Source organism: Zonotrichia leucophrys, chromosome 8 (assembly GCF_028769735.1).
Source record: "Zonotrichia leucophrys gambelii isolate GWCS_2022_RI chromosome 8, RI_Zleu_2.0, whole genome shotgun sequence".
Lineage (NCBI taxonomy): Eukaryota > Metazoa > Chordata > Aves > Passeriformes > Passerellidae > Zonotrichia > Zonotrichia leucophrys.
In genome coordinates, this window is record NC_088178.1 from 24,062,075 (window position 1) to 24,084,488 (window position 22,414).

At 35.0% G+C, this 22,414-nt stretch overlaps 1 protein-coding gene across 6 annotated transcripts in view; it reads right to left on the bottom strand.

The window, feature by feature from the left end:
- Positions 1-22,414, bottom strand: part of LOC135451325 (cytosolic carboxypeptidase 6-like) — an 876,962-nt gene that overhangs the window by 777,535 nt on the left and 77,013 nt on the right. The window contains exon 1 of one of the 6 annotated variants that reach the window (XR_010441279.1): positions 1,532-1,608. The exons of the other annotated variants lie outside the window; for them this stretch is intronic. The gene's annotated coding sequence lies outside the window, so the exon portion shown is untranslated. Of the gene's footprint in view, positions 1-1,531; positions 1,609-22,414 lie in introns of those variants that run through there. 6 annotated transcript variants of the gene reach the window in all.

A 22,414-nucleotide genomic window follows, 5' to 3' on the forward strand; every position in this document is an offset into this window, starting at 1 on the left:
TGGTCCTCTCCCTCTGTCTTGTCATGGACATCACTCCTGTGTTGTCCCTGTTGCTGCTGATTTCCCCATTTAGACACATCACATTTTATCAGTGCGTTTAAAAGGCCATAAATCTGGAATTCTCTGTCCTGAAGGCTTGCAAACCCTCACTCCAAATAGTTTCTAGAGACAAAGTGTCACTTCGGTTTTGTATTTCTCTGTTCAGTAGATTATAAACAATACATATCTCACATATGGCATTATTCAGTATTAAATCTTGAAACTGCTCTTAAAAGAAAGCCAGTAACATTTTTCCCATTATATAGATGTGGAAAATGGAGCAAGCTGATAGACAAATTTGCTCTGGCCAGTGAATATGATCTCCTGAGTTTCAGTTCAGTGCTCTGTCAAATAGAATCACTGATTTTAGCAATTAATACAAAGTAGTTTATCATTTTCTTATTATGCAGGGTTCATTTAGCTACTCTGATAAATGTGGCTTATATATTTACAGGATTATTTATGTAAGCTGCATTTACACAAGGGTTGCCTGCTTCAGTGATGGATCAACATACAGCGAACTTGCAAATGAACACCTAAAGAAACACATTTGTGGAAAAGAGAGAAGTTCCTGAGTAACTCTTACACCATCTTAACTATGTGATGAAGTACATGAACAACATGTAGTCATAGCACAGCCATACATTTATGCAGACAATGAGAAAACCAAGTTAGTAACCAAATTTTATACCAAAAAAGCACGTGTTTGATCCAAGTGTAGAGTTAATACTGCCACACAACTGGAATACAGCTCTCCATAATGTGCCATCCAGAGGTATCACTAACATTTAAAACCATTCCATTCAAAATCACTTTGCAGCGGTTTTTACACAGACAAAGCCAGAGCAAGAGCTGCAATTTAGGAAAGAGTGCAGAAAGCAAAGTCTGAACAGGGACAGGTAATCAAGCACATTTATATTTTTGGAAGGCCCAGATTAACAAGACCTGGGGTAAAGGGTGAGTGCCAATCTCAGTCACAGCTTGCCAAAAAAAAGCTCTGCTTGCAACATCCAACTCTGGAACATGGCAAAGAACTTAAACTGGGGTTAATTTTATTCTCTGGTTAACAACCAGACCTAAATTGCTTTAGTATTATCCACCTACTCCAAGGCAGAAAAAGCAATTTTTTCCTGTGAATACTGTCTCACATGAGAAAGTTGTTAATACTAAAGCAGCACCAATTATTTTCCATCTCGTAAATCTAACAAAAAAACAAGCTTCATGCTGGTTTCACTAGTGGCACAATTTTTTTCACATGGTGAGAACCTGCAGAGGAATGTCAGGTTCTAGATACCTCAACCCTCTCTGAATCTAGTACAGTAGCAGCATAGAAAACCCATTTTAATATTTAAGTCAGCCAACCAGTTTATTAGGCCCAAAGCAGCCTTGAGCCAACAACAGAACCTGTCAGGATTGTTTACACATTAAGACATCACACTTCAAACCATTTTCAGACCACTTGTCAAGAAAAGTATGAATTGTTAAGGCTTACCACATCCAGCATCTGTTTGAAAAGAAATCCACATCCCTTTCCACAAATCCATGATTTCTTATGGACTTCTTCTTCCCAGTACAAACAAATTCCAACTGTCCTCTCCCCCAGCTAACCCCCTCTTTTGTAGCACTCATCTCCTCATTGGACACAGCTGTGGCCTGTTAAGTTCAGGGCTGTTTCTAATCTTTGGTGATGAGCACAGCTGCAAGTCCTCAGGTGTGAGATTGCCTTCTGCACTATTCTCTTACATTCTATCCCTCCAAAGCATTGGGAAAAAGAAGGAGATGGTGTCCCTCAGGTCACAATTCAGTCATAGATGTTTGTATTGTGCCATATAGTCCAGTTAACAGCTCTTTGGAAGATCCAAGTGTGGATCTCTTTTATCCACCAAGTGTGGTGAATAAGTAAAATATCTGATTCAAGAATCAACCACTTATTAAACTCAGTCTAAACAACATCCTTTCCCAGTGCCTATGAGGACATTACTTAACCAACACAAAATAAGGTGACAAAGACTGTTTCAGCCACTTCCAGGAGCCTGCTAAGTCAGTGTTCACATGTATACCAGAAGATGCCATGAATACTCAAGGGAACCATTTTTGGTTCAAGAGCTCTCATTGTTACACGTTTCAGATGCACCAAATTTAATTTCTGCACCTGCAAAGAAAACAGCATCAAGAACCCAGTTCAGAGTTCTTAGCTCATTACCTTCAGTAAAGGCACAAAGGTACAAACAAGGTGCTGTCACTGACTTTTTGTCAAAGTCTTCCAATCTCTGTGTGTCTATTGCGCTTTAATGGAGGTGCCATTTATGTCACTCTGCACTTAAATCCTGTGCTCAATAAATGCTTTCCCTCAGGTTTTGGCTTCCAGCCTGGATCAGGCCCAGCCCAGCAGAGCATGAGTTGGGTTTGTGCATCTCCAGCCTTGAATAACCTGGCAAAGTGTGTCCATCCTTCCTATAGTGCAACATCATATAGGATCCTACAGTATTTCCTATTTAATTTAAATGATGTAATCTATTTTAGAACACTTTCTTTGGTTTGACAAAAACACACATGATAGGCATAAATCTCCATTTAATTTGGTTATTGCAATTTTTTGTGTCATGAAAAATTTACAATATTATAGACTGCTGATAAATATATATTTGATAATAAATTATTAGGGATCATATAAATATTTCTTTATTACTGCTTTGCTCATTTTCTTTATTATTTTAATTAATTCTTTATTTATTATTCTTTATTAAGATATAAATTTCTTCCATTGCTGTCAGTTAGAGTTTTAATAGACATGAATAGATATTCAAAAGACATGAATAGACATTTTAATACTTTTCAATAGTATTCATGCAAATTATTATAATACTAGCAATTATTTTCTCTAATACTCTTGTATTCATGTCCTTCAAGTTTTGTGAACCACTGAACTGTCAGGAAAAAAAAAAAAAGCTAAATGATTTTTCCTTTAGCAGTATTATTTCAATTAGATTAATATTTCCCAAGTTTATAATTAATTTGACAGAAATGTCATTATAGTAAAAAGTCAATACTCCTTCTGTTCCTTGCTGGCAAACTTTCCCTACAGTGTAGAAATTTATAACAGTGCCAAAAATCATCAATTTGCCTAAATATGGATATACACATGTCAAATATTTGTTTCTTTTTACTTATTTCTTTAGCACCTATTACTGCGCTAGATAGATGAATCTTCTGTTATTTATTATTTGAAACATAATAAAATAATTAAAATAGACATTTTATATTAATGTCCAGTACTTCTGCAAATGTTGCCATGGTCCTTTGGGTTATAAATATTTCTTGTGCTAGAGCACCCTATCTTAGAATAACAGGAAATATAATTTAATATATTGAAAATTAGAGGCCATATTATGGTAATTTTTTTCAGCCCAGAAGTGTTGAAAACATCAGACATTTATTGTATGAAGTGCTTACAAGTGCTGTGATGGCCAATAGCAAATTTCACACAAAGAGTTGTACATTAATTCTTGCAGGTTTAAAGCTGTCTTCATCTCTCTAGACTGTGAATAAGAGAGAAATTTTGTAATTCTAATGCCTGAACTAACATATCTGTAAAACCCTCTTTAACTAAGGAGGGAATACTTTATGCTGGTAAGTTCTTAGCCACTCCAGATAATTTTGATAATTTTTCATCATGATGAAATCACATTTCCTAAGACAGATGTTTTGAAATTGGAGAAGGAAAAAAACAGCTCATGTTCCCTATTCCAATAATTAGTGCAGCATTGTTTTAACAATGGTACCTTCTACTAATGTTTGTTTCTGTTTTTTAAATGTTAATTAGTGCAGCTGCTATTTAGTCACAGCTACTTTTATTTTGTAATTTAAGCATCTGCTGGTGCCCACAAGAGATTGTAATAGACACTTTTTCTGACCTCATACTATGACCTTTATGTTTTTATGCACCACTAGTTTTGGAAAACTATTGCAAAGTGTATTGATCTCATTATCAAATCTTCATCCTCAAGTGTATTTGGATATTTTAACTTCCTGAAATTGCACCATGGCAGTATTTTATTTCCCTCCATTAGATTTTAATAGTTTCCCATACCGTCTCAAAATACTCTCCTTTACTTTTAAATATTTACAGGGCATCACCATGTACCTTTCCCAATCTTAGGTATTATTTAATCAATTCTTACCCTGAGGAGCATTTAACAAACAATTCACTAAACTTGATGTCAGCACACCTATTTATACCTTTCAGCAGGCATTTTCTCTTGCTGCACCACAGCCTTACATAATTTTTTCCACCTTTTTATTACTTTTGCAGTTTTTCTCTTGACTTCAACAAACAAGTGCTTTTCTGAATTGAATGTCAACTACAAAAACTTTTCATGCACACTTTAAGCTGCTCCAACATGAAATTCACATTTTATAACACTTTTACAAACTCTCAATGAAAACCTAATTTTCAGTACTTGAAAATTTCATATCTCATTTCAAGAATTGGTTTTGTCCCATATGAAACTTGCTTTTGCTGTTGTTGATCTACATTTTTACAGAAATTAAAAAATACTGAGGTAATTAGAGGAAATCCACAAGACCAAATATCCAAGAGCCATAGGAAAGAAGAGCTGAAAGGAAACCTGAGGGGTAATTGCAGGACCAGAAGAGAAAGTTATTATAAACACTGACAAAGACCAAAACGACTCAGATATTTACCATTCACACCCCTGTGATTTCATCTTGATCACACATCCTTTTCTATGAGAATAGTTTTATCTAAATCTCTAATGAAAGAGGCTTCACAAGCCAGACAGTCTCTTCCATTCACTAACTCTCTAGTTAGAAAAGCTCTTTACAATCTAATTTAAATCTTTTGCTGTGGGTAAAATTCTATTTTGAAGATGGAGATATGAAGAACTACTGTTTACTGTATCTTTAGATTTCCCTCCTCCAAAATTTCAAGTTACCTGTATCTTTCTTGAGGAAAATCCTAAAGCAAGAGATGTTATCCATTTCAACACCACCAGCCTGTGAGAAATCATAATAATTATCTCATGAGATAATTATTACATATCATAGAAAAATATCTCCTGTTTTGCCATTCAATTGCAATAATTCAAATTCACTTTTCACTTTACTATTGCCCTACTATTGTCAGATAGTGCAATTCCCTAATCAGTGACTTTATATTTTGTACTCAAAGTTTATTTTTCCTTCCTAAAAATAACACTTTGGTCCTCTTGTTACTGGATCATTCCTGCAGGTCTGTCAAGATCACTCAGAATACTTAGACCTTCTTTCAATGGATTTGCAGACCCTCCCACTTTAACTGATTACAATCTCACGAAAACCCAAACAAGGAAATCACTAAATATTTCAGTTGGGTTTTCACTTCTTTGGTTTTTTAATTCTTTTTTTTTTTTTTGAACCTTTAATGTAATAATAATCAAAGTGACATTTTGGACTGTAGCAGTAAAAAATTAGACTTGAATTTGTTATGAAATAAATTTATGGGTGTGTTAATGGCCCGCAAAAATATTGTTTGCATAAACGCTTATGCAAATAAATTTTAATGAAGAACAATCCAACTGGAGACATTCCCCTATTACTAGTAATCAAATTCCAGAGAGTCAGAGAATGGACAGCACAAATCCTTTGTCTGGGCCCTTCCAAGGCCTCACTCTCCAAGGATGAACCTTGGGCTGCCAGCTCAGAGGTTTTTCCAGCGCATCCTTGACAACACAGGGATGGCTCCAGTGGGTTAATTGGAAACTGCCCCAGAGGTAGCTGAGTTGCTGGCAGCACAGCACTAGAAGTCACATATTTCTGAGCTACAATGTGCTAGTTTTTATTAATTATTACAAGTATTAAATGATAGTACCATTAAAGCATGGTAACCACTCCATTTCTTCCATAAAAATTACAGAGAGTGACCCTTGGCACAAAGAAGTTGCTTAATAAATCAGTTATACATTAACTGTGAAGCAAATTTATTTATTAGTACCTGCAATTTTTTAAGATTCAAAGCACAGATAAAATATTCTGATATATATCTTCACAATAAAAAAAAAAAACCTTGAGGCTATTCTCTCAAAGATGCAATGACAGTGGAAGGGCATCTTGCTGAAGTAAACTAATATATGAAGCAGTTAAACTATGACAAAAAGGTGAAATATTATTAAATATAATTCATTTATTCACTTATGAATACTGTATGTGCATCTACAAAGGTATGCTTCTTAATGTAATTTAATGGCTTTGAATGTAATTTTCACACTATTTACAGATCTGACCCTTCTCTGCAACATCAGTTTCTCAATAATCAGCACTTTTATGTTTGCTAACTCCCAATAATATCTGTAAAATAAAGGACATCACAGAGTGATGTCTGCATCTTTTAACTTCAGTCTAACCTGTGCCTTGTTCTGCATAGTGCCATCCTGAGAACCATCTCAGCTAAGCTTTCTAAACAAAGGAAGTCTCAGTTATCTCTCTTTCCTTCTATAAATATTGTCAACCTAGCAACAACGTGATTAACTATGATTGTTACTAATAAAAGTAGTAGGTAGTTCCCTGCATATTTCCATTTTAGTTTCTAGACAGAAGAAAAGCCTTTTTAATATTGGCAGAGAATGGATATTCTTCCTACTATGAAGTATTATAGCAGTGAATAAAGTCTTTCTGATCAAACCATACCATAATAGCTTTTGTCTCGTGTCACTATATGTTAGCCAGCATCAGAAGAGAAAATAAGCAGAGGCTTGCTATTGTGCCTCTATTTTAAAAGGGCCTTCCATCTGGTAGGAAGCAGAAGCCATCAGCACTGTAATTAAAATGCAATTACTGTCCCCCGCCGCAATCCCAGGACGACCATTCCATCTGTGTGATATACAGTGGAAAAACCACAATTTTTTGCACTTTTCTAGCCCCATTAAGTTTATTCTCTTTCTATTAATTAATCTAACAGCACTAAGGGATCGTTCCTGTTTTGCAAGCCATTGTGTCACAAACTGCGCGCTCACAAAGACTGAAACCACATGAATTTTTAAAACTCTCCGCTATCACTGTGACATAAAACCTTAATTACTTCTGACTAAATCTGTAATTAAAATATATCACCGCAGCAGATTTACCTGCGTGTGGGTGTTGGAGTGCATGCTTCTGTGACTGTCACAAATGAATCACTCGGAGACGGTGTTATAAAAAGGGGGATTAGCATGTATGACAGAAAGGATGGGGAAAAGGGACTTGAAAATGAAAAAAGCTGGCAGTAGTCTAGGAAAAGTTGTACACTGGTAAAATAAGAAATTAATTCTCTTATTTTGTTGATTTTTTTAAAAATAAAAATATTCATAATGTGCATGGAGACATGGCAAATGCTCCAATGTAAATTTTATTCCTCTGTGGTCCTACATTTTAATGCGCTACCTTGACCTTACAACAATAAAATGACAATAAGTATAATCTCTGATACTGCAAAACAAAATCCCATAATATTTTTCATAGCAATCCATCTTGTATTCATGAAGATAATCTCATAATCTACCCTTCCTTTCATTCACAACTGTGCAGTCCAAGGCCTTCCATCTGCAAAGCAAGAAAATCTTAAAATCTTTGTGAGAAGTACAAGCATTGTGCATATCAAGCAGAAGTATTAGCTAAATATTAAGGTGAAATTTTAGCCCTGTCATAGCTTGTTGGAGATTTGCCTTTAACTTCAGTGAAGTCAAAGAGTATTTTGTCTTTTCTTTTAAAGCATGTTGCTAGGGGAAAACAAAGAAACAAGGCTCTCTGCAAATGCCCAGCTGCAAGAAGTGAGCAAACTAGCAGTGAACCTCAGCACAAGAATCCTAGCTGTAAAATGTCATGTGAAAATTAGATTAAAAGGCCTGGCAAATAATAAATTCCCTAATTCCTTTTTTTTTTTTTTTTTAACATCTTGGAATCCATTAAGGTTCAGCATGTGCATAAGTGTTTTTTACAAACTCAGCATTTGGGCTCAATATGTCTCCAACAGAAGAGAATTTTGGCATTTGGTAATTCTAATAAAGGGGAAGGACAGAAGTATTTATGAAATGTTTAGGACAGCTTCCTGCAGCTCATAGGTCATTAAATGTGCCACTCACCCTCTTATTTAGTATAATGACATGGTTTTAGCCAGGGCATAGAGTCCCTTTTCAAAGGTACCACAGGACATGGAGTCTCAATTTCAGAGTTTACTCCAGCACACAATGATTCTGATCAGTAAGAATTTGCACCTCACTCCAACTTGTTTTATCTGGTTTAAGATTCCAGCATTAGTTTCTACCGAGGTTCTGTGCATGAATAAAAAAAGCTTTTTAATACCCCATATTTTCTTCCTGTGAATTTACTTGCACACTGTAATCATGTTACCTATCAATCTTCTTTTGATAAGATAAACAGATTGAGCTATTTAAATCTCCCACTATAAAGCATTTTCTCCAGCTCTTAAAATGTGTCTTCTTCCTGCACCTCCTGCAATTTTAAAAATGTGGAGAACAGCGTGTAAAACACTCTCCATCCTCAAGGTAAGACAAAAATGACAACATTTGCTGCTTTATGCGGTTACTAAAATAACCTGAACTAGGAACTGGCCCTCAGCAAGGAGAAAACCATCTCCCATGAGTGGCTCCAGCCAGACCCTGTGGAAAGAGGCTTCCCACAAACACTGTGGAGATCTTTAGCTTGCATGCAGTAGGCTACCAATGATACCCTAATTGGCAAAATCTTGTTTACTGCAAGGGAAGTCTCACAGGACAGGCAGCTACAAGAGAACCTACAAGAATTTAGTGGGTTCACAAGTTACTGTCTCACTGGAACCAGATGGTTTGGCTATAGCTTGTCTCTGTGTAGGAAAGCAGTTCTCACACACTTCCTATAAATGTTGTCATTCAAACTGGTATTTTTTAAATCCACAAGAGTGATGATTTGGTGTTGCTTAAAAAAAAAAAAAAAAAAAAAAGAAAGTGATATCACATGTTGCCCAGCCTCAAATGCTGAGTATTCCACAAATGAAGGTATATTATTCTTATAAAGAAAACACAGAAATATTATCTACATGTGATTGAATGAATAAAGCTTTATATTAAACATTGGTCATGTATGAGGTATATTGGCACTTAGATACATAAAAAGGAGCTAAATTTACATTAAAACCTATAACATTTTATAGCAATCTCTCAAATATAATTGCTTATAATTCAAGCAAAGATAAAGAGGTTAGATATGTTGGCTTTCTGGCTACAATACAGTTTTATGATAAAGCTTAATAAAATAATTGTTTTTTAAATTATTCTGGACTTGCCTTTAAAAAAAAACAAGAATATCCAAGCAGAATTTTTCATTCTGCTCCAGTGCTGCTCTTCTCATTACTTAGATCACTTCCTGTCCAGGAAAAGCACAGTATACACACAGTAAACATCCAGTTCTAGTGCATCTGACAGCACTTAGTGGCCTACTTTGAGGTCCTTTTCACCTTCAGACCCCAGTGATACAATATATTTAGAAATAAACTGCACACAAAAATGTCCAGCCTAAGAAAATATAAACATGACACTGTGGGCCTACATAATTCATCTGATGGGGGCGAGAGTTGAATAAGACCAGATACACTCTGCCAATTATTCTGTCAATACATTTATAGGTGTTTGGAACATAATAATTGCATATCCCCAAATGCTGTCCAGTGCTATTAGTTTCACCTCCTAGGGACACCCTATAGAACACCAGCTATTGCTGTGCCACAGGAAAATAAAAAGTCTGCACTTAGTAGGAAGACCTAGATGGAATTAAATTAACTAACAAGGAACTGAAGGATAACCAGGGACCTGTCTCTGCATGCCCTCTCCAAAGCACCTCCCAAATAAATACATTCTAAATTGGAATGGCAACCCATACTGACAACAAATGCTAAGAATTTTAAAGAAGGACAGAAGAAAATTGGAGGTTTTTTTTTTACAGAAAACACACAAGAATATATGTTTAAAACATGGTATCTGCTTCAAGCCCTTCCCAGTGCACAGAAGCTGCCTGCAAAGGTAACAAAGACCTCCTGACTGCCACCGTGAGCAGCAGCCACACACTGGGATCTGTTTTGCTAACACAGTGCATAAAGCAATACAAAATTAGCTTTCATATCATACAGTCTATCACTGTTTGACCCTCTGGGCTCTTTTTATTTATAGCATGTAGTTTCTTGTTTACTTTAGTGTTTTCGTATTAAATAAATATTCATGAAAGTGCACTCTTCCTGAAATTGGGTCATTTAGGGACTATCCCATTAAAAATAGATTTACTTTTTTTACAGGTGTCATCCATTAAGGTAGGGAATAGACAAACTCAGCCAATTGTATCTGTCAAGAAGATGTTAGTCCTTCCAGAAAGTCTGTCCTTTACATATATAGCACTTAATAGAAAAATTACTAACTTCATACTTTGGGGAATTTTTTATTGTTGCACGATTTGTATCTGAGGGTTTGAGGAGATATTTTAATCCTTCCAAGTTGTTCACATGCTGGCACCAAGCTTATAAATAAAAGCTTTTTCTTATTGGCTAAGATGTGGGCAGCCCATTGCAAGAGTGGCTCAGGGAAGAGGAGTTTAACTCCTCGCTGGGATTAAACACAAACCAGTGGAAGAAAACAAAGCAGAACAGTGGCATGGTCTGTCCTAGGGTGGAGGGAATTGGAATTTCCATGGAGCAGAGCATCCACTAGGGCTTGGTTTAATGAGGCTCTTGGTCAAATGAACTCGCGCAGGGCCTGTGCAGAGAACAGTGTGGGTTCCTAAATTCAGCCTTCATCTCCCATGTACCCAAATGTTGGAATGAGAGTTCTTGGAGCATGTCTAGAGAGGAGGTAACGTCTGTGACAGATGCATGGGAAGAACTGGCAAGGCTTGGACATGGGCTGAACAAAAGCCCAGGACTGGAGGAATGGAAAGAGGCAGGCACTGCTACAGAGCCATCCATCACCCCAGTCCCTCTCACAAACTGCTTTAAAATGGGATGAAAAGCCTTTCAGAGGGACTTGAGTGGGGTGAGAAGCACTCAGGGAGTTTAGACACCTAATCTAGGCTGCAGATCTAAACTTTGGACTGTGACATTTAAGTGAAATGAATTTTAGGATTAACGAGGACACTTCATCAAAAGATCCAAGCAACTTTGTCTGGTGCATTTCCCCAGTCAGAACTGGTATTTTTAGTCCAGACACCACCAACCACTACTATGGATATTTCACACTAGTTATGAAATAAAACTGTTTGAAAATTAAATCTTTGCAGAAAGAAGGCATGAAAACATTTTGATCATTTTCATGCCAGTGAGCCTGTGATGAATCACAATTTCATCACATGGCAATAAACTCAGGTCCAAATTTTCAGAATGTAACTTTCTGCTAATACACTAGTAATACTTTGATATTGCAGCCATTACCAAGAGATGAGCTACATCAGCCAACAATTTTTCTCTTCACCAGACCCTGTTGTATCAAATGACTAACAAAATGAAAATAGAGGTTTTAAAAAAATTTATGTTCAGGGGAGTGTTAAAAAGAAATTATCCATTTTCCATGGATATTTTCCTAGCAACTTGAATAGTCTTGAAAAATGTTCTTAATATGTTCAATAGAACATTAATACAGAAGTCAATAGCTTCCATTCAAAAGATAAAAACAACTACAGAGAAAAGCAATTTTCAAATGCAGCAATTGTTGCAAGCATTGGTTGTTTAAAAATAAGACAAAGATTATAACAGAACATTAGGAAGTGAAAGAATTCACAATAACTAACCTCAAATCAGCCTTGCAAAGTCTTAATTGCCCACTGTCTGGAGTGAGAAATTCTTTTGACGGGCAAGTAAATTATCATTAGTCTTGTCTATTATCGTCAATCATTGTGGTCAAATGCTGATGAGTGAATTTATGTCTGGGCTGGTGCATTCTCATGTCAACTTTCAAATTAAGTCACAAGTCAGGGCACAAAAGAATCTAAAATCAGCTGTTTAAATTTATTCATCTGCATAGTGATATCCACAACCTCTAACCTTTATTGTAACAGAAATTCCTCTAAGTGGTTTTAAATACCATAAAAGTGTTTGCGTGTAAGAAGGTATATATGTGAACATCTAACTAAAAGATCCATGTAAGATCTTTCGTTTCCTTTCATGGAAAACTACTCTCCAACACTTCAGTCTCTGCTGAATAAAACTGCAAAGCATAACTCAGGTAGAAGAGCTGAACAGGCTCCAGAAAGGAGAGTTCCAGTTCTGGGCAAATGAGGCAGATTTATTCCCTGGCTGGCTGGCAACAAATACAGACTGAGGAATCTCCTACAGCAGCACTGCTCTTGAAAGAAGTGAAAATCTGAGAGTATAATATGGCATTGCTGAATGCAAGTGGCAACAACAGCAAACCACCATTATCAGATACCCAGCACCACACTGGAGCAGCCCTTAGTTAAAGAAATTATTAATAATAGTAATGAGCTAATAATAGTAATGAATGCAAAGCAAATCTTTTTTTCTGAATAGTTTCAGCATTTTGTCTAGAATGAGAATGAAGTTTTTCTAACACATTGATACATGGGTGGGATAGGTAGTAATGCTGCTAATAACTGAGTTCTAATGCCCTTCAACCAGCTTTGGAGTTGCCTATAACAAAATTAACATGTCTGGAAAATTTTACATTAAACAAATACATTATACATTCCTGTGGTAGTAGCTAGAGAGGAATATTGAAGAGAAGGAACATAACACCTTCTTACCTCTAATTAAATATTACTAAATTCTCAAATTTGAGAGCTTATAGTCCTGAAAGCTTCACTTCCATTCTATTCATACAACAGCACATTTTTATTTTTGGGATTCGTCTAGGACAGGCTTTATTTTCATACAGGTACTTCATCTCAGGCAGGTACACAGGCTGAGTTGGTGAATGACTTCTCAGAATCCCCAGGATGATCACTTCATCTTCAGTGTGTGAGATTATTTGTATTTTGGGGCAGAGGGGAGAGGGGAAGGTGTGATCCTGAAATAAGCATTTCTGTGTATTTTGCTGGAAGAAAAAACAATTAATCCCAGAGTTTATAATAGAGATAAGCTCTAGATATATGTTTCAATAGACTCACATTAGTGTGGCCATACTGAAATATATTTAGATGCAGTGGCCATCAACAGGGTCTCAGTGCAACAGAGCAACCAAAGCAGCTTGAGAATTTCACAAATTTATAGATTAAAGGCCTGAGGGGATCATGGTGATGATCTAATCTAACCTTTTTGTAATAAAGGCATGTACTAATTCTCTTTTGAATTAAAGTATATATTTTAGGGTGAAAATATCCATCAGTTGCCATTGATGGAGAATGAACCAGCCTATGGTAAATCATTCCAACATTAATTAACCTAACATTTATAAATAATCTCAGTTTCAAATTCCAGTCATTCTACTTATACTTTTGTTTACTGAATTGAAAATACCATTATCAAAGTTTTGTTTCCTAATATTTTTCTCAATCTTGTTGCTCTTCTCTAGAGCCAGACCTTATATTTTCTTTACCTTATACATTCAATTCACAAAGCAACTTGAGTCAATCTCTGGTTTTTTCAAGGTCCTTTTTCCTATGCCAAAGTTCTTTTGTCTAGATGGACATGAACACCTATCCCTCCCATTATTTATTACTTGCTCAGCTCTTCATCACTGTCTTCATCTGTCCCTCTGTTTTACAAGTGCATGAGGCACAGCTGAAGTAAGAGCAGATGCTTTTGGGAATGTTCTTTTCTGTCAAGGATTGAACTGGGTTTCATTTACATTAACAACAAAAGAAATGTTTAAATTAATTGCATAGAGTTAGGAATGGTAGCAGTTACATCCTATAGAAAAATATGCTGAAACTATCTGAATTATCATATCAAGGCCCAAGAGTTCAAATCAGAAGATTAATTGCAAATGGCTATGCCTAGAACAAGTGTAAAATAATTCTGAACTAAACCCAAGTTTCCTATGGTGCTTAAGCACCTACATATAAATTAAAGTTTAGCTTTAAGTGTTGGACTCCTTTGAAAACCATGAAATAAACTGGTAGCATCCAGTCATTTCATTTTTAAGGCTTTAGTGATTTATTTAGAGAAAATAACATTGAAAAGCTTTGAAAAAAGTAGATGGTTGGCATTATGACCATGTGTCATTCTATGCTAAAAAATACTCTAAGAAATAAAGCCTGCTGTTACCTACAGTAAACAGTCATTTATCACTTTGAAGAATATATGATCTAATCTTTTCAGAAAAATGGGCAGAGCCTCAACTTGAGTACAGGGTAGACTTACACTCAGACAAAAAACACTTGGATAGATCACTTCCTGATCAGATTTCTAATGTTTATTCAGTTCCAATGTGACTAACCTATAATCACTGGTAAGGAGCTGATAGTTATTTTCCCTATAAAGGCACAGAGCACTCAATTTTGACTACTTTTAAAACCTACAGACAAAAACTACAATAACTACAAGCACTGCAGAAAAATATTATAGCTGATAGGTGTTAATTTTGAAAAGAACATTCTTTGCAAAAACCTGGCCATTATTTGATGCCTTTTCTAGGTATTGAAAGTAACTAGGTCATTTCCTTGCATTCCCCATAGATCCCTTCTGTCCTTAAGAGTCTTCATAAACACAAGCTATCATTTTTCCTGTGCATACTGAGAAATGTGCTCGTTACAGGAGTTATATTTTGATCAGGCAGAAGGGAATGAAGCTCAGTTGTGATTCACCATCTACAGAAATCTTCTCCCAAGTGCAAACTAATCTAAATGCTACATATATATCTTCCTTAACTATATATATCAGCAATTAGCATATATATGGGCATATACACTATATATTAGTGTGTGTATGTTAGTGCACACACAGTAATTCAGAGTTGAAGGAATCTTTCTAATGTATAAATGTAACAGCATTATTGAAACATTTCTTAGACTCTATCACACTAGATTCTGTGCTTATACCATGCCTATCTACTATCTAATTAACTCTCTTGGGATTTCATCTTTTGTACACAATCCAACCACACAAACCCCACTAATAACAAGAGTACATCTTCTTCAAAATAACCTTACCTTGAACTTGGGGTTTAACCTTAAATTTTCTTTCCTTATCAAATTAACTTCAAAAAGAAAATTTGTTTTGCATACCATTAGAACTTGAAAAAATAATAGTCTAGGGGGAAAAAAATCACAAAATTAAAAACTTAGATAATTCCACAAAAAATAAGAGAACATGATACTATATGTGCATATATATATATATATAATTTGCTGCTCCCCTTACTCTGAAATATTTTTATTGATGGAAAACATTATATAATTACAGTTAGGAGCAATTGCAAGATGTTATGGAATTTGGACAGCTCAGTAAAAACATACTAAATAGAACATTACACAGGTAGCCAAAGAGTAAATATACTTCAACTTTCACACTATTCAAAAATAGACTGCCAAAGGCTGCAGGGGGAAAAGGCATGTCAATTAGTTTGTTCAATGTACCCTCAGTTGCACTGATCTCAAACACCTGAGATCACAAAAATGACACCTCTAACACTTTCAGATCCCAAAAAAGAAATTGGTGTGTGAGTTAAGAACAAGTTGTTCTACTGGATTAATATGAAATTATGTAGCTGTTCTGAAACACCAGAAATTCTATGGATTTTGCTACCTTTATTGATTTAGGCAGTCTATCAATAGTATTGAGGTAATCTTGTGGGTGCTCATTGTCCTGGGTATATATATGAAAAGAATTTGGGTCTAAATAAGTAGACCTAAGCTTCAAAAATAAACTAGATACATGGTGTTGTATCTAGTTTTGCAAAGTTTTTGACCTTTTGTGGAATCACCAACTGGTCATTTATGCTTGTTTATAAGAAAAGTGGTTCTTCATCCTACTGTTCTTATTTTTATGGGACTAATGTTTGAGAGTTATTAATTATCTAGTCTGGAAACAAAAGTTTTTATACTACATGCCTGTACTGCATCACAAGGATCACATTATATGATATTTTCTGAAGTTCTCAGGGACTGGGAGCAGAGAAAGCCAAACAGGTTTCATTTACTTCTCATAGGGATTTGTAGATTCTGTTTGCTTGTTTGGTTTGGGTTTATACATCATCCTTACAAGAAGTGAACAACACCCCAATTCTCAGAAGCTCTGGGTACTGTTCTCACACATAACTCAGTGCTCTATAAACATATTTGGAGCTAATATGACCACAGTTCTTCTACTAACCAAGCTAATTAAGTTAGAGTTAGATCACTGGCTTATGCAGACAAACCTCAGAAGGCAAAAGTTGCGCAGAATAGAATAATTAAGTGATTAGCTTGCAACTGAGTATATTTTGCTTTTAAGCTGAAGTGATTTAAAAAAAAAAAAAAATTCCTGCTGGCATATCAATAGCAGAATAGATTTTCTAAAATTATTTTTATTGATAATTTAAAGGAACACTTCTTTTGAAGTGATATGGTCAAATTCAGGCAATAATGTATTGGGTGAAATTGTTATTCGTGGCTATATTTTGATAAATAAAGGGTTTTCTTATTTAAGATTCTAGATCAAACTGTTCTACTTGAAATCATAAATAGAGCAGACCTAGTAATTAAATTTTACAGTGACATGAAATGAAAAACTCAACAATAACTAATTGTGCTAATATTTAAATACGTATTAGCTTTCAATCATTAATTAAGCTTGTTTTGTATCAGTTCTGCAATTAACAGAACTTCAGTTTGTTTTCACTTTCAACAAGTAACAGTTAAAATAAATTGTTAGAATTTAAAAATCAAATTCTATCATTCTCCTAATGAATCACACCTCATGTTTAGCACTCTTTATTCCAGAACTAATTACGTGGTGCACACAAGCATTCCTAAGATAAATGTTTATTACGGAAATGATAACATGACTGCAACATAATGGCAATATCATGATGCAATTACAATGAATCACTATAATCCGTGGAGTGTTTTGAGATACTCAGATATGCAGTACACTTCAGATACACCATGTTATGTTGTCTCATTCACCCAGGCATGGCAGAAATCTAAGTTCTTCTTCAGTATTTTGCTACCGTTGTGTACTGCTGGTATTGTCCTCATGTTTTGGAGTTTCAGGCCTTGTCCAATTTCAGATTTTTAATCTGGATTGTGCTCAAAATCAGAGGGAAGAAATGGTGTTGGCTGAAGGAGTTTTGAACATTAAGATCAAGGCAGGCACGTGGGAAAGCACAAATGAAAGTGTTGCTCAGCCCCAGTCACTGTGGCCACGCACAGAAGTCTGGTCACATTGCCTCACCATCCGTGCCAAGGGGGAAAAACCAGTTTTATAAGAAAGAAAAAGAGAATAATGGGTTATTTTTATAACTGTAACCACAAAGCAGTAAACTAAATAATGACCACAATTCACACCCCTTCATGCATTGCAGTGTGAAGTTTGAGGCAGTTGTCAGTGGAATCAAAACTTTTCTTTCTTTTTAAACATATTTGCTATGTGTGAACCTCTGAGTTATTCTAACAGAATTTAGATATTCCCTGAAAGAATCTTCCTTTTTTTTTTTTTTTGGTTCTTTTCTGGAGTTTTCCTTATTTCAAAACAGACATCTTCCCAACTGTAAACATGACTTTCCCCTTTGCATTTAAGTCAGTGCTATATCTTTCCCATTCGTGTCTCTATGTATAACGAATACTCAATTTACTATTTCTTTTTTGGCATTTACAAATGAAATGTAATTATAATAAGCCATTTGTGACTTTACCTGCAGGCTTTTGGTATTTAAATTGTCCCTTTGCTCTCTTCTGTGGCACTTTTTCATTTCACCCTTTACATCTGGAAACCCTTCCTTGGCTACATCCTCTTTTCTCACTAATTGGATACTTCCCAGAGACACAAAAAAAAAGCTTAAAACATATTCCCAAAATATCTCACCAAAGCTAAATAAAGATCAAAAACTTAACTAAAGTGTGGTTAAAAAAAAAAAAAAACCACTCAGATTTTCCTGCATTTTATTACCATCCAGTACTGGATACCTTGAATTTAAATTTTGTAAGAAAGGAACCTTCCTCTCCATGTTATCTGCAAAGCACTGAGCACACCTGTGGTGTTAAATGAAAAGTTATAATAGATACATGGGTGAATAGCAATAAATGGCAGTGGGCACAAAGATTTTCACTGGATCACCTGTTCTGACCAGCCTGATTAATGTGGTAATTGTGCATGCATTATTTAGTGCACAGACTTTCCTCAGTGACAAAAGCCACATTGTGAGTGGCCACCAGCCCCATCCTGGTAATTTCACTCACACACAACAACTTCCAGAGTTAAAATCTGTGTCCCACGTTAAAAAGAGAAAAGAAACCATGCCATGTTGTGGCAAGTGACAAAGGAATTATTAAGCAAAAAGACAGAAAATAATTGCACTAATTTTTAATTCTATCTTCTATCATTTTTGAAGGGACCCAAATTTAGTATCCTCGCTTTCCAAAACCTTCGGCCTCCTAACCAGCTTAATTGGTCTCTGTTCATTTCTTACTCAGATCATTTATAAGCTGCCTCCATGGTCCCTGCTGTCTTTTCAAAGCAGCATATGGTCCCTCCATTCATGATAGTCACAATTTCTATTAGTGAGTAAAGGAGAAAAAAAATGTTAATGTCATAATTAGACTGCAGCGGAAAAAGCCTGAAACAAAATTTGGGATTCAAGAATGAAGGTATCAATGGAGACAATAAGTCTGAAACATCACCCACCCTGGAGGATTTTTAGCGCATTTTTAGTCCATTAACTTCCACAATACTCAGTGTATATATAATATCTTCCTCAGTGTAGATATTAGGCTATGCTTAAAAAAGAAATTCAGGTTTAAATACACTACAATAAGCATCTGTTGCATATGTTGTTCAAACCTCAAGGATTGTCTTTCTTATTGTGCTTTTACATGTGATTAAAAAAATAATGCTAATAATGCCACATAGCCTCTTACATTTAAATCGAGCCAAGATCAATTAATTAAGAAGAATGTCTCAGTATTGAACTGATTAACTCACAAAATACAGAAGAGAGTTTAAATACAGAGAGTTAGTGTCCCATCCCAAAAGATTAAATATTGCAATTAAAAGACAAAAATACAAGTGACCATTACCTTTACCCTCTCTTTTACAAACTATGCTGTTTGAATTATTCTTTTTATAAACTAATCAAATGTGATTTGAATTCGAATTTTAACTACACCAAGAAATGTTTCTACAGCTATAGGAATGAAGTTCCCAGGTCATAGTTCTAATTCCTTTCAGTGGCTAGCAACAGGTATGGCCCATTGTTATTATAAATATATTTTAAATTCTTCAAATATTCATTATTAGTTTCAACCTTTAAAAATAAATACATATTCTATCAAACTTAGGCATACTCATGGCTTAATGTCATTTTGTCCATTCTACTGGCATTTTTTAAGTTACAATCAAAAATAAAAACATTTTTAACTTCTCTTTCTGTTCTTAGATTTTTATTTCCGTTTTTTGATAGTTAATCTATTTAGTTTCACTCTGCTAGCCAGCTTGGATGAAAGGTTAACACATTGCTAATTGAGATATACTGGGTATTACTTTGAACAGCAGAGGCAGCTTTTATGGATGGTGATATGAATTCAATAAAGCTGAATTAGCATGAAATAAGGCTAATTTAATGCCTGCATACTTATCAATTGATTTCAAATTTTCTTCTTTAATGTTTTTTTTTTTTCATTCAGGAAAATAACTATTTGTTATACAGGTCATTAACTTGTTTCTGCCCAATAAAAGCACCAGTTGTGTCAGGTCCAGAACTGTATATTAAAAAGTCCTTCTGTTTTCACCACATCTCACTCTCATTCCCACAGATTCCAAACTGAAATGACCCTACAGGTGGATTTTATCTTTAGATCCCTTGAATTAGTATATTTTAGGTGTATTGTCTATTTGTTGACCATATTTATGAAATATTGTTATGGTTAAATATTCTGAATTTTTTATGGTTAAATATAAGAAATATTACATGGTTAAAGTATAAAAAGGAACCAGCTCTCTTATTACCTCTTTTAGATATACACAAAGAGTACATCATGATTAAGTTACTTGACCTGTTTAAGGAATGACAAAATCCAGCTCTGTGTTCTTAAGAGGATACAGTAGAAATGTGTAGGGTAAGAATCTATTATTAAATAGTTCCCAAGAAAAGATAAGCCTTCCTATATACGGATACAGTTCTTATTTCTCAGTAATTTTACACAGGACAAATTTTTTTCATACAATAAAAATTATAATAGAAACATAAATTTTAATGTAATAGACCATATTTCAACAAATTCAATTTGCATTCCCTCAGTGCAGGTGGTTATTTATTACAGTGTATACACACATAATCTTGATGTTTTGAAGGTGACTCAGAGTGGCTGAGTGAGTAAGCCAGGGACAGTCAGGGAAAGCATTTACTCAGCATCTAGAGTACATATTACAAGCTCAGCTCTGCATGAAGGGCAATTTGGACTATGAAGAAGCAGCAAAAGGAATCAAGGACAACTGTAGTTTAATACTTCCAATCTCATCAACCGAGAGCAAAATCCCATTTTTAAAGGGGGGAAAAAAAGGCTAAAGATAAAAACCCTGTTCACAAAAATAGTTCAAGTACAGCCCTGAGAATTTACAATAATGAAAGGGTGTGTATTATTGTGTGGTTAAAAAAATAACAGCTGCATTTTTCTGAAAACTATTTCAAGGCTAGTAGATCTGTTTCAGAATTTTTCTCTTTTTTTTCTTTTTTTTTTCCCTTTTCCCTTAAATAGAAAGCAATTTGATTTTATGCCACTGCTACTTAAAATATATAAATAAAACCTGGAGCAGTGGGGAAAAAGAAAAGGAGAGAAATAATAAAAGTGATCTAAAGTCAAAGAGAAAGAGAGAAAGGAAAAGAGAGGTTTGAATCTAGAAGGACTGATGGAAGACAACAGTGAGAAAGGGAAATGGGCATAAGAAACTGCAGGTAAAGACACAGAAGTTACTCTGAGTTGAACACATTTCTTATAGAATACTTTACATATGTATATGCATTTTTGCAAAGAGACCCCCAGAAGACACTTTTTTAAAAAAATCTATGTAATAGCAATATATTTACCCAAGAAAAGTGTTCCCCAAATTTGATTCATTTTTAGTAATAGTTTAAAAGTAATATATCATGTTTACTCACACTTATAGATTACACTTTTTCCTTATTTAATGCTGAAAGAAAACTGACTTAAATTAGCTGTTTGAGATTTATCATCAGTAATTTTGTCCCAGTCTCCTTGCTGTGCCTGATACTGCTGATTTACTCTGCTGCAACACTGACAATCTCATTTGTAATGCCTTGGCAGTAACACCCATTTACATCAATAGATATACATGTATGTTCTCAAACTTCAACTTTCTGCCAACAGCCTTAATTTAGATGCCCATAGTCATGAGGATTTTATAGGCTATTCTGTTTCTTTTATGTTATATGCAGCCAACTTTCATGAAGTTGTTAATTTTACTAAAAACCCTATCAGCATTTAGGCATTTTACATCATTGCGGTTATTATCTCAAAGCTAATCAGAGACAAGCAGCACTAACAGTTCCAAATTGGAGGTGCTTGTGCAAAACAAATAAGGAAGAAAAAGTAATTTAACAAATATTAATAGCAATATCTATGATGCAGGTAGTATTTTACATGCATGTCGACAGTACTTACAGAATACAATATGTACTACTGTCATTTACCAATTAGTGAAACTGGAGTAAAGTTTTAGGTAGCCCTGGAAAGAGGTTAAAGAAGGAATCTGAGCACACAATTTCCTTATTCCCAACTTTTGGGCTCACATGGCTCGCACCATTAATTTCAAGACATAATTATGCTTTGATTGTCTCAAAGCTGATCATGCATCATAATTTTCAGACCTATAAAGTAACAAATGAAGCTTTTGACCAAATAGGATGGAGTCCAAGCAGGATGAAGCCTATCCTGGCCTCTATCCAGTAAAGCACACTCATCCCTTCCAACAAGACTTACACTGGCAAGGGGCACAGCTAGTTAAATATCAGCTGGTATTCACTGCAAAATATCATTTACAGAGTTTAGCAGAACTCCTTCCAAACTATCCTAATCCTGGAACTTATTACTTATCCCAAAAGCAAGTTGTTTAATTCAACTTCTTGGGTAAATCAGGTTTCCACCTGTGAATTAAGGTTTATAAACTAATCCCTATTATTGTCATTTATCAAAAGGAGCATGTGAAAAGATGCTAATTTGAATGCAAGTACGGTTGCACTATCCTGTTTGTACATAT